General features: G+C 37.7%; 1 protein-coding gene across 1 annotated transcript in view; it reads left to right on the top strand.

Annotated features, from left to right (window-relative positions):
• The window catches only part of HSPA12A (heat shock protein family A (Hsp70) member 12A), a 124,916-nt gene that overhangs the window by 21,246 nt on the left and 88,734 nt on the right, over window positions 1-14,936 (top strand).

The raw sequence follows: 14,936 nt of genomic DNA on the forward strand, positions 1-14,936 counted from the left end.
ATGTATTTCTACAGTTATATCTGATATTAATAGTGCATTTGCTGCAGGATAGACGACTTTGTAGCTTTTACCTTGGGCTATGAGAGGGGGCTATAGAGCATTGTGTAGCTGAATCTGCAGGATAGCCAGCTTTTGTTAGCTTTTACCTTAGCCATGAGAGGGGGCTATAGAGCATTGTGTAGCTGAATCTGCAGGATAGCCGGCTTTTGTTAGCTTTTACCTTGGCCATGAGAGGGGGCTATAGAGCATTGTGTAGCTGAATCTGCAGGATAGACGGCTTTTGTTAGCTTTTACCTTGGCCATGAGAGGGGGCTATAGAGCATTGTGTAGCTGAATCTGCAGGATAGACGGCTTTTGTTAGCTTTTACCTTGGCCATGAGAGGGGGCTATAGAGCATTGTGTAGCTGAATCTGCAGGATAGCAGGCTTTTGTTAGCTTTTACCTTGGCCATGAGAAGGGGCTATAGAGCATTGTGTAGCTGAATCTGCAGGATAGCCGGCTTTTGTTAGCTTTTACCTTGGCCATCAGAGGGGGCTACAGAGCATTGTGTAGCTGAATCTGCAGTTAAAGAGTTTATATTTTAAGAAAGGATAAACAATTTGTAGCTTATTGTCATGGGGTTTTCCTGTAACTATTCTGCCCTTATATTTGCAAGACTAGTATGGTCAAATAACAGTTGGGTTGGGCTGGGCTGTTATATTAAAGCTACACCCACCCAATCTGGATGTGGGTGAACATGGGCTAGTTATATTTATACACAGAACATATAAAGAAAGATAGAGCTGCACCGATATAAGGTGCAGTTCAAAGACCAGGATATAAGACTGAGCACTACTAATAAATCAATTCAGATACTCAAATAAATCAAAAAATAGTGACATTTATTACATAAAACAATGCATGGTAAAGTGCTAAAGTGACTTCAATACAGCAAAAAGGACATATAGCAGCAAAAAAACCACATATGAACATCCCCACATATACACACAAGGACAAACAGACAAACAAACAATACACATGGGCCCCACTTAACACTCAAAGCTAAACCTAAGCCGGCAAATGAAATGAAATTTGAAATAACATAATAAATAAAAGTTCCATAGCAAATAACTGATGATGTAGATGAAGATAATGACAATAGATGAAAAAGTTACTCAAAACTGTTCATGGTTATGAATGATGAAAAAATGGCAGGATGAATCAAACAAAACAGGTATGGTGAGCAGCGTGGTGTACCGTGGGTCTCCACTATCTTATGGATGCGACACAGCTTTCTGCAGCACAAGCTATTTGTGGTCTTTTGCCGGTCCTACAGGTGGTGGTTGGTTGTTGAAGTGGACGTGAGTATATTTGGAGGATCGCATGAGTGATCAGTGCAGGGGCTAGAAGTATAGTGTTGTGCGTGTCATATGCCTCACTTGAGTATCGGATACTCGCCCCTTACAGGAACTGCTAACCCTTATTGAACATTGTAGAGTACGTCCGCCACACCTCCCCACCCATACAGATATATTACAGTTTGGTTGCTGCTGTTTTGTCGCTGTACTTTACACCTGCAAGCTCACCTAAGCCTTTGGATTTATGTTCCTCATTAACATTCATCATCATCCATACCTGTTTTGTTTGATTCATCCTGCCATTTTTTCATCATTCATAACCATGAACAGTTTTGAGTAACTTTTTCATCTATTGTCATTATCTTCATCTACATCATCAGTTATTTGCTATGGAACTTTTATTTGTTATGTTATTTCAAATTTCATTTCATTTGCCGGCTTAGGTTTAGCTTTGAGTGTTAAGTGGGGCCCATGTGTATTGTTTGTTTGTCTGTTTGTCCTTGTGTGTATATGTGGGGATGTTCATATGTGGTTTTTTGCTGCTATATCTCCTTTTTGCTGTATTGAAGTCACTTTAGCACTTTACCATGCATTGTTTTATGTAATAAATGTCACTATTTTTTTTATTTATTTGAGTATCTGAATTGATTTATTAGTAGTGCTCAGTCTTATATCCTGGTCTTTGAACTGCACCTTATACCGGTGCAGCTCTATCTTCCTTTATATGCTGTGTATAGTTCTATTCACCAGGTAGCTAGCACTTTGTACTAGTTAATTATCTAATTATTTGTAGTATTATCTCTTCATTTGTTTTTTTTGAGCTAGTTATATTTAGCTGTATCTTGTACAAGTCCTCCTCTATTCTGCCTGATTGTCAGGAGGTGCAACAGCCAGGCCTTGCAGTTCTCTTTATCTTTCTCCCCTACTCTGTGAGTGGTGCTTCACCATTAAGATGTCAGTCTGCAGGGCCTGGAGTCTAATCTGAGGTCTGGTATGAGTATTTGTATGGGAGGTCATGCTTGCATTGTTTTGAACTTTTAATACACATTAGCGTGTGCTGGTATTACACAGTGGAGCACAAATATCGTTTTCACGAAAGCGATATTTAGTGCTCCACTTGTAATCTGGTCCTTATTTGGTGTTTATAATGTCCCTTCAAAAAACCAATTAATACCCATTTTTATATCCATATACCCATCCATATATCCATATACCCATCCATATATCCATATACCCATACATATATCCATATACCCATACATATATCCATATACCCATCCCTATATATGTTTTAGGTGGACTGAAGCACTGTAGTTAAAAAACAAAAAAATGATGATATACATTACTATATATCTGGAATGGCCAACTGGTTGCCATAGTTTTTCTAATAGATTTTTCTAGCCCCAAAAATAGTGGAATTGTGCTTTGGGGACAGGTAAACAAGGTGGCTGCAACAAGAGAGGTGACAAGAAGGGAAGAACAGCAAACAAATGGTATCTAAAACCTTACTAACCTAAAATTGGTACTGTAAACATTAACTTTTTTAGGAAATGGTTAATTATATGTGTGTTTAATGACCATACATTTGTATGTGGCCCTTAAAGGGGCAGTAAACTTACAAACTAATGTTATATAATTCTGAACTATGTGCAGAATTATATAACATTAGCTTACCGGCAACATTAGCTTACCCGTCGCACCATTTAAATGAATGTAGCTCGCTTCTGCTCTGGTCTAGTAGCGGGAGCGAGCTACATTCATTTAAATGGCGCGACCGGGCACACAGTGCTGCAGAGATGCGCTGTGTAAAATCCAGACCCGCTCAGTAGAGCAAGGAGCGGCGTTCTGGTAAAAGAAGGTTTTAGTTACAATTTCTCTGCAATCCTTTAAAGTATAAATGTATATACTAATTATATAACATTAGTTTGTAAGTTTACTGCCCCTTTATGGTTTCTATAATATGGAAGTGCACCCTCCCATTTTAAAATGACAGAAAAATAAAAATTAAACTTTCATGATTCAGATATAGAGTGTCATTTAAAACCCCCCACTAATTTTATTTTATATCAGATTTACCGTTCTTTGGTATCCTTTGTTAAAGCGCATATATAAGCTCAGGAAGGCAAGCACGTGTCTTGAGTACTGTATGGCAGGAATGTTTGTATTATTGCACATTATTTAAACCATTGCAGCCAAAGTGCTCAAGGCACATGCTTTTATATTAAGGATACCAAAAGAACAAAGTCAATTTAATGATAGAATAAACCTGTAGAGGTTTTTTTGTTTTTCTTTTTTTTTAAGTTGCATGCTCTATCCGAATCATGAAAGTTTAATACTGACTTTCATAAGTTGACCGTCGCTGCTATATATAACTGCATGACAGATTTTTCTTCCTGGACTTATCACAGATATGCTTCACAATACAAAATACCCATAATCCTCTTGCCCATATGAGCTACTGTTATGCTATGTCTGTGCCAGGACTACACATAATAATAGCAACTCATTATTATAGCACGCACCAGTGTACTGTCAAAATCCTTTCAAAAGGCAGGTAAAAAAATTGCTTTAATAAACAGAGCAGTGCCCATTAAAGGGACATTGAATTGTAAAATGTTCTCCTGTTGAATGTGCTTCTACTGATCCATTTTACCTGCTCCTTTACTTTATTTTGCCATTTAATTAGCTGCTTTTGCCCATTGCAACCACCACCTGTACTGAAACTGACAATAGTGCAGTAGGGAAGCTATGGAACCATGAGGAAGCAGCAGAAATCAACCTACCAGTAGAGGTGGGGGCAAGAGACCAGCCCATTTAAAAGTGTGTTCCTGCAGTTGCTTTGAAAACAATGAACTCTTATCAGCTGCAGGCTTGAGTGCACAGTGCATTAAAAAACTATTTGTCATGTTATGTGGCTTGTAAACAATATATGCAAATATGTCTATGAATCCCATTTTGTCTGCATTTGTCAACACCGGTATGACTGCACAGTTCTAGATGAAGAACAGATATTTAGGGCAAGTACGCATCGATAGGCCAGTCAGGCTTTCTGAGCACATCTCCTTGCAGTAACATCTCACACTGCACTGCTGATTCAGCGGCTATAGAATATTCCCCTGATACTGTCTAATATAACTGAAGATAAAATGAAGCTTCTGTTTTCTCTCCAGCAGTAGCATTGTTATTTTACACACAGTAGTTGCGCATTGTAAAAAGCTTTATTGAATGCAGTGTCACTTTCTTAGCAAACCTCTGATTAAAGGGACATTATACTCTAGATTTTTCTTTGCATAAATGTTTTGTAGATGATCCATTTATATAGCCTATACAGCTTTTTAAAAACAAAAAAAATGTATAGTTTTGCTTATTTTTTTTTATTTTTATTTTTTTTTTATGTAAATTTTTATTGAGGTTTTCAACAGGTACAAAAACAAGGTCATGTACAATAAACATTAGAATTGACATTATGTTAGTTTCAAGATTGTAAAGTTAGTTGAACAGAAAGATTTTAGAACCACAAATATGGAATTGTACAGGTAAAGTTAGAACCTCTTTTTATAACAACTATTTTCTTCTATATGAGTAATGTGGTAATATAGTATGTACTTATGTAAACTGCCAACTAGGGGGAGATAGTCACGGTATCATGTTATACTGCAGAATGGACTCATAAAGGAGATAGTTACTGGTTAAGGTGCGGCATATCAAGAGAAGCCGCCTGGTTAACTCTCCTAAGTTAGGAGATACATTATGGTTGGGGGGGGGGGGAGGTGGTATATTGAAGATGATATGTGAGACTTGCAGCCCAAGAGGCTTGAGCTTTAGGAGTTACATCCATCACTTACATACTATGTGAAAACAACAGTGTAGCTCCTATTATTAAGCTGGACCTTAGCTAGTAGAAGAGCCGGAGACAACCCAACTTACCTATAGGTGTTTAAGCCCCTATATGCTGGTTAACTACGTTGTATTTCAGAACAGGGACCAGCCTTGTTTTATATACCAAAGCATCGCAACCTCCTAAAGACAAGCAAGGATTCTAAAAAGTCTAAAATATGGGTAGATGGGTTTCACGGTAGAGAATAAGACTACCACAGGTCATGGGCCCTATGCCACGCGGCAGTAACTGTATAACCACTTCAGTCCCACTCAAACTCTATCCATGAGAAGTAGGCATAGTGGTTGCTCTGCAATGGTCTTTGTCTGTATAAAGGAGGACAAAATATTAATGTATATGTTAAACAAATAGTGTGGCTGGAAGGTTAGCGCATTTGTTGGTGTGTACCTCGGTCTTGGAGCCATATCAGGTGCTCTGGTTAGGCTTACGTTTTAGGTGCTAAGCTACTAATATTCCTGCAAATTTCTATGCATGTATGCCATTTTACCAGCAAAGTACCGTATGAGCTCAGGTTAATAGCATAGAGGAATTGAGTTGCTATGAAGGGTTCAATATGCCAGGGTGCAAGTAGTGTGTGGGATTAATTAGATATATAGGGAATAAGTGAGTACATAGTTCAGCAAACATACAAGTAAAACAAAACAAATATTAACCAAGAGTATTTTCAACAAACAGTAATGGTGTCTAGTTATCTATACTGGTACCAATACCAATACAGGAAGCTTGTACAATTCTAAGCAAGGTGTTATGAATACTATGTCTGTAGCTGAAAATGCTCAGGGACACATGATATATATATATAGGGGTAAGCTCATCGCACCAACCCTGAAGAACATTGTGAAAATATGCTAAAACTAGTTAAGCTGTCATGTGGTACATAATGCACAGTAGTTCACAACAAGTAGATATGTATTTATATAAAACAGACTTATGTAAGGTTAGAGCTAAGGAAATGGAGCAGTACTTGCTTAATCTATTATGTTAGTGGACTGTAGACCTTAGAGACAGGGTAGAATATATCCCTATTAAAATACACATGCAAACTTGTAATAATAATTAGGGAGTGCAGAATAAGTATGCAGCCTGCAGTCAGTCTGGTTCAGCATTAATTCAGAGAGCACTAAAATTAAGCCTAGACGGCACTATCTTCAGGGGGTGAGTGTAGTGAAAACAGTAAGTCAGTATTAACCAATATATGAGGCAACAAAAGAATCAATGTAATTATGTGCAGGCACATAATGGGATAATGGAAAAGGTAGAGTATGACATAAGTATGCGAAATAAAACAACTTCCTGAAAGCAACCTGTGAAAGTGTGATTATTATAAAAACTCATATGTGGCATGACATATAGACCTAATGCTAACTGTAAGCAGATATTGTGGAACAGCACATTGATAAGCAGATGATGCTTTATGATTATTTAGAAGATATTTTCAACATTATAGATACTGGTAGACTGCAACGTGCATGAGGTCCTGTAGACAGAGTAGAGGGGAAACAATGAGAAACAATGAGGTTATCAACTATAGTATTGTAACGGTAATTCAGCTCCAGCAATTATAAGCAGACTGTCTGTACAGGGTTTGGCTATGTCTATCCCACTCCAACTTTAGATAGATGAGAGAAGCCTCCCCAGCTCTTCTGACACCGGAGCAACCAGTTTCCACAGCCCCCTGTATTAGATGCCGGGAGTGAGTTCCAGAGCTGCTTGGTTGATTGGCAAGTAATAGGCCCAAATTCCGGATCCAAGATTCCAGACCCCATCATCGCCGCTGTGACTTCAGCTCTGGGTTCCGCTCTTCTGTTAAGCGCTGGCACTCCTGCTTTACCTTGTGTGGCTGTGTGCGCCTCTGTTGAGCTGTATGCGAGAGCCGGCTGAGTCGCTGTGGCGGTGAAATCCATGGTGCTCAATGGATTCTTTCCCGGCAGGGCTCGTCTACCGCAGCAACTTCTGCATCCGCTGCAACCCGCTCCTGAAAGCAGAGCTCCTGGTCTTCTCCAAATGTAGAATCAGGCTGTATGTCTGATCTAGAGATATAGGTGTCCTCTAGCTGAAAGTTTCTGTACAACGAATCTTCAAGTGCGGCGTGGTGATCTCTCAGTATGCCGCGCCAGCGCTTCCAGAAACTGAGTGGTTGTTAGCATGTTGAGTTTAAGAGTCCAGCTCGTGACAGGCATAAAAAAAGTGATATGATGTAGGTTATGGGTTTCAGTGGTTGGTCCACAGGATTTATGTAGCGACACTACATGCGGGTAAAACAAAATGGTCGCCCGGGTATAAGCTGCCGATGTAGGCCTCTAATCCCCTGTTAGTCAGAATCTCGCCTGATGTCCAGAGTTGGTTCACAATTAAAGCATAGGTATTAATCCTAGCCATCATCAGGAAGCTCTATAAAGTTTAGCTGAGTTGGAACATGTTCCAAGTCCTCAAAAGTACTATTAGTTCAGGAGCATTATGAAAGTGCGTCCATGCTTTTGTGTGCTGTTGGCTCCGCCCCCAGTTTTGGCATATTTTTTAAATAAATTTTTCAGACTCCTAACCAAGCCCCCAAAGTTTTTAGAAGTATACTGATGTATACCTACTCCAGCTTGCTCCTGTTTGTGTAAAGAGTCTTTTCATATGCAGAGGAAGGGGGAGGGGGGAGTGTCTGCTGTTTTTGCTATAGAACCACTTGCAGTGGGTGTTCCAGTAACCTTTTCAACAGTGCTAAACTGGAAAGCTTCTAAGAAGTTTTTAAACAATTTTATACTGGATTTTTATATCAGTATCTGTGCATATTCTTCTTTATAGCAGTGTCTATTACATCGAGTTAAATGAAAATTGGTATATACTGTCCCTTTTAATATAAAGCTATTGCAAGCATCCACTCCTCATGTTTTAGTCCTAATGTGACAGTTACTACTTAGCGCTAGATTACAAGTGGCGCACTAAAGAACGTTTTTTGCTCCGTACTTACTGTGCCCAAAGTTAAAAAATTATTGTAGCTGGGTTACAGAGTGTGTTACAAGTTGAAGTAAAAATTTAGCGTGCATCAGTCTTTTACTCAGACTTTGAATACTGCAATTGTGCTAACCTTCTTCTCTCCTTAGACTTCTATGGTTTTTGCTCACACGCTAACCCGACCCCACGATAGACCAACAAATGTAAAATATATATGTATATGAATGAATATTATATATATATATATATATATATATAAGCAGGGGCTTGACATTTCTAATAGTCCAGTGGTCCGGACGACTTAGAAATTTCCAGCGGGATGACTTAGAAATTTGACTTTGTCCTATCTTTAACATTGAGTGGACTTCTAACTTTTCCCTCTGGCTAGAAGTGTTTAACCCCTGACTAGTAAACAATAGTGATTTTTTTCCACCCATGTATATAAGCATATACATATATATTTACAGTTAAAACACAGTCCCATAGAACCGCAATGTAAGGCACTTTTTTCAGTGACTTTTTTTTTCTAAACACCCCAACATCCCTTCATTTTTTTTATTTTTTTATTATTTGGTTTTTATTGTCCAATTATTGCATAACATCGAATCGAGTAATACAATTCAACAGTACATGGGTAGATATAAGACCACATAAGAATAGTCATACAATTTGGTTTTTGGACTTTACATTTTTTGAATTCTAATAATAACAAATAACAAAAACAAAACATAACAAAACAAAATGAGATTATCAATGGTGGTTTAGGACAAGTCAGTTATACATGACAGCTCTGATTCCGGTCACATCCCCTAATTTTATCCCCTTATAACTGCTTTGTGCAGTATCTTTACAAAAATAAAGATGATAATATTTTTTACTTAAAGAAAGGAACTGTCCCACTTTATTTGAGGGGCAATTGGGGGCACATTTTTTTCATTTAGGAGAGAGTCTGACCTCTGGTTAATTGCACTAAGCGCAATCCTGTGAGCTTGTGGAAGCATTAACTAGTCCACTTGTAATGGCTGGTTATTTAACAATTTGCCCCGTAAATGGGCAAATCTGCCCTTTTCGCACACATTAAATTAGCGCTCCATTTGTAATCTAGCCCTTTATGAGGAAATTATATTTTGATTTGAAAGCTTTTTTGGAGTTAAACAAACCAAATGTCCTTTACATAGGCAAGTTTAATCCAACCACGGAATTTCCACATAGCAATGGCATAAATAAACTGTAGTGAGATCAAATTATCTGATGAGCATAACTTCCAAATTTGATATAATTTATAATGAAATCAAATTGATGAACTAGAGTTTCAAATTCAATATTTAGTTAAATCAAATAAACTGATCAACATAATGTCTAAATTACATATATATAGTTATCTCTCTCATATTAAAAAAGGCATCCTGCACCCTAGAAGACATCTCTAATCAGTAATCATATGTAACTGTAAATGTAATTTAGATATCCAGTCTAGATCTTAAAGGGACACTGTACCCAAAAATTTTCTTTCGTGATTCAGATTGAGCATGACATTTTAAGCAACTTTCTAATTAATCCTATTATCAAATTTTCTTCCTTCTCTCTTGGTATCTTTATTTGAAATGCAAGAATGTAAGTTTAGATGCCTGGCCCATTTTTGGTGAATAACCTGGGTTGTCCTTGCTGATTGGTGGATAAATTCATCCACCAATAAAAAAGTGCTGTCCAGAAGTACTGAAACAAAAAAAAAAGCTTAGATGCCTTCATTTTCAAATAAAGATTAGCAAGAGAACGAAGAAAAAATGATAATAGGAGTAAATTAGAAAGTTGCTTAAATTGCATGCTCTTTCTGAATTACAAAAAGAAAAAATTTGGGTACAGTGTCCCTTTAATTTGTCCTCAGTTAATATGAAACCCATTTTTTTTCTTTCATGATTCAGATAGACCATGCAATTTTTTAACAACTTTCTAATTTACTTCTATTATCAAAATTTTCTTATTTCTGTCGTTGAAAAGCAGGGATGGTGCGCAACGTGTCCCGGAGCACTATTTGGCAGCAGTTTTGCAAGAATCTTATCCATTTGCAAGAGCACTAGATGGCAGCACTATTCCCTTGCTAAATAGTGCTCTAGACATCTACCTAGGTATCTGTTCGACATAAAATACCATGGGAATAAAGCAAATTTGATATTAAATGCACATTGGAAACTTTTTAAACATTGTATGTTCTGTCTAAATCACAAAAGAAAATGTTTGCATTTCATATCCTTTTAAATAATTTTTACTCAGCAATTATTGCAAGATCATAGGGATATCCTGCTAGATTATGATGAAATTCCACAAGATCACAGCAAAAAAATAATTTAATCCTGCGGATGAAAAGAAGGAAGAGAAGCTGTACGGTAAATGCTCACGAGCAGTTTCTCTGATAAGATGATCTTAGTTTTAAATAAAGAAAATCCAAGGAATATATAAATAAAGTTTTATTTGTTCAAAACTGCATCAGGGATAAAATAAAATATATATTGGCTACTGTGTCCCTTTAAAGCAAGAGATGAAAGCAAGGCATTTACCGTCTTTCCTACAGGGTGAGTGAGAAAAGGAACAGGAAGTGAAAATAAACTTTCAAAAGTTCAGCTAGATAATGTCATGTTTCAGATAGGGGCATAACATTTTAAATTAACTTTCCAATTTACTTTTATCATCACATTTGCTTTGTTCCCTTGGTGGTATTTTTGAAAAGCTAAACCTAGGTAGGCCTCAAACTGATTTCTAAACTTTGAAAAGCGCCTCTTTTGCATTTTGAAAGTTTTTCACAGTTAGACAGTACTAGTGCATCGTGTGGCATATAGATGATACATTTGTGCTCACTCTATGGAGTTAATTTAGGGTGTCTGCACTGATTGGCTAACCTGCATGTCCTGTCAAAAGCACTGAGATAGGGGCAGTATGCAGAAGCTTAGATACAAGATAATCAAAGAGGTAAAAAGTATATTAATATAACTGTGTTGGTTATGCAAAACTCGGAAATTTAAATTAATTAAACAATAAAAATTCTGGTGAAGACTGTCCCTTTTAGAGACTTTTTAAATTTACTTCTATTATAAATGTACTTTGTTCATGTGGTATGCTTTTTGAAAAACATACCGGGGTAAGCTCAGGAGCAGCAATGTACTACTGGGAGCTAGCTGGTGTTTTGTGGCTACACAACATATGCCTCTTGTCATTGGCTAGCTAGATATATTCACCTAGGTCCACATAGTCATTGCTACTTTGGATCTGACTTGTGACTGTGACCCATTTGCCGATAATATACAGATAGATATGTGCAAGCTACAGTGCAATAATAAAATGCTCTAACACATTTTGTGTCCCTTAAAATTGTTGGCATGAACATATATTTTTGCTTCTGAATTGATTGGTTATATATATATATATTATATATATATATATATATAAATCCTCCACTGTGGAATAATTTAATCTATTTACTAATTAATTAATTAATTAAACAGCTAGATTACGAGTTTGGCGTTATGAATGAAAAAAGCATTGTTATGCTTTATAACTCTGCTCTTTTTCCTTAACGTCGCTATTACAAGTCTTGTAGGGTATAGGTGTACCGCACACCCTTTTTGGTCGTCACGCAAAGTCCAGTACCGCACCTTTAAAAAAAGTCATTTTTCAATGGGACTTCCATAGCGCCGGTATTACAAGTTGCCTGGGAGGCCAAAAATTGAGCAGTACACTCTATAACCACAAGATCCGTACCGCCATATAAAGTCAGTAGTTATGAGTTTTATGTAACAAAGCTGTAGCCATAAAACTCATAACTAAAGTGTTAAAAAGTACACTAACACCCATAAACTACCTATTACCCTTTAACCGAGGCACTCCCGCATCGCAAATTACTAAAATAAATGTATTAACCCCTAATCTGCCGACTCCCCGACTCGTTGCCACTATAATAAACCTATTAACCCCTAAACCGCAGCCCTCCCGCACGCAAACAACTACTTAAATATTAACCTCTAATCTGTCGGTCCGCCCACACCGCCGCTATAATAAACCTATTAACCACTAAACCGCAAGCCCCCCACAACAAAATATACTAAATAAACTATTAACCCCTAAACCTCTGGCCTCCCACATCACTATATAAATATATTAACCCCCTAAACCTAACCCTAACCTTAACGTAACTTTAAGCATAAGTCAAACCCCTAACACCCCTAACTTAAATATAATTACAATAAATCTAAATAACCTTAAATAAATTTAATTGATTTGATTTGATTGTAATGTTTAGGGTTTTATTGTAAGACCAGGTTAGGTTTTATTTTACAGGGTACATTTATTGTTTATATGTATTTTTTTTAAACTAGGTAGTTAGTAAATAGTTAATACCTATGCTTAGGGTTACGTTAGGGTTAGGTTCCTAGGTATTTATGTAGTGTTAGTGATGTGGGAGGCCCAGAGGTTTAGGGGGTTAATAACTTTAATATAGTGGCCGGCGACATTGGACGGCAGCAGATTAGTGGTTAATAAGTGTAGGTAGGTGGCAGAGATGTTAGGGGTGGCATGATTCGGGGTTAATAACTGTAATGTTAGGTGGCAGCAATGTTGAGGGCGGCAGATTAGGGGTTAATAACTGTAATGTAGGTGGCGGCGATGTTAGGGGCAACAGATTAGGGGGGTGTTTAGACGTGGTTTTTATGTTAGGGTGTTAGGTTTAAACATAACTTTTTCTTTCCCCATAGACATCAATGGGGCTGCGTTACGGAGCTTTTGTTTCCGCGATCGCCAGGTGTTAGGCTTCTTATTTGCCGGCTCTCACCCCATTGATGTCTATGGAGAAATCGTGCACGAGAACTCAAAGCAGCGCTTGTATTTCGGTGCGGTATGGAGCTCAACGCCCCCCATATCGCCCGTACAAGCCTGCTTTTTGCAAACTTGTAAATGCAGCGCTATAGGGAGGTGAATTAATGCCGCTTTTGTGGCGGTCGTTTAATTTCCCCTATAGCGCTCAAATCTCGTAATCTAGCTGTAATTAAATGTTGGTTTTTAGTTTATTTATATATTTTTTTAAGAAACATAAATATTTTCATGCAATGCACGGCATCACGATGTGTGTCTACAGGGCCCCGGTGCAAGAACTTATTATGGGCCCCCTAAAAGCATCTCCACCAGTTTTTGGATATTCACTACATATTTATTGTTTAGGCAGCCACTGTTACAGCAAAATTACCACTTTCATGAATACCAAGGGAATGCCTATATATAACAAACTCCCCTAAACCCATATACACACACACTCCCCAGAGCATACACATATACATGTACACAGTAACACACACTCTCCAGAGCATACACATAAACATGTACACAGTAACACACACTCTCCAGAAGCATACACATATACATGTACACAGTAACACACACTCTCCAGAGCATACACATATACATGTACACAGTAACACACACTCTCCCAGAGCATACACATATACATGTACACACAAAAACACACTCTCCAGAGCATACACATATACATGTACACACAAAAACACACTCTCCAGAGCATACACATATACATGTACACACAAACACACACTCTTCAGAGCATACACATATACATGTACAGCACAAAAACACACTCTCCAGAGCATACACATATACATGTACACACAAACTCACACTCTTCAGAGCATACACAGTATACATGTACGCACAACACACACTCTTCAGAGTATAAACATATACATGTACACACAAACACACACTACAGTGCTTACACATATACATGTACACACAAACACACACTCTCCAGAGCATACACATTATACATGTACAAACAAACACACACTACAGTGCATACACATAATACATGTACACACAAACACACATTTTCCAGAGCATACACATATACTTGTACACACAAACACACACTCTCCAGAGCATACACATATACATGTACACACAAACACACACTACAGTGCATACACATATACATGTACACACAAACACACACTCCCCAGAGCATACACATATACATGTAAACACAAACACATACTCTCCAGAGCATACACATATACGCGTACACACAAACACACACTCCCCAGAGCATACACAAATACACACTCTCCAGAGCATACACATGTACACACAAATACACACTCTCCAGAGCATACACATATACATGTACACACAAACACACACTACAGTGCATACACATATACATGTACACACAAACACACTCTCCAGAGCATACACATATACATGTACACACAAACACACACTCTCAGAGCATACACATATACATGTACACACAAACACACACTCTCCAGAGCATACACATATACATGTACACACAAACACACACTACAGTGCATACACATATACATGTACACACAAACACACATTTTTCCAGAGCATACACATATACATGTTAACACAAACACACACTCTCCAGAGCATACACATATACTACAGTGCATACACATATACATGTACACACAATCACAAACACACACTCTCCAAAGCATACACACATACACATATACATGTTAACACAAACACACACTCTCCAGAGCATACACATATACATGTAAACACAAACACATACTCTCCAGAGCATACACATATACGTGTACACACAAACACACCACTCTCCAGAGCATACACATATACATGTACACACAAACACACACTCTCCAGAGCATACACATATACATGTACACACAAACACACACTACAGTGCATACACATATACATGTACA

Source organism: Bombina bombina, chromosome 9 (genome assembly GCF_027579735.1).
Source record: "Bombina bombina isolate aBomBom1 chromosome 9, aBomBom1.pri, whole genome shotgun sequence".
NCBI classification, from domain to species: domain Eukaryota; kingdom Metazoa; phylum Chordata; class Amphibia; order Anura; family Bombinatoridae; genus Bombina; species Bombina bombina.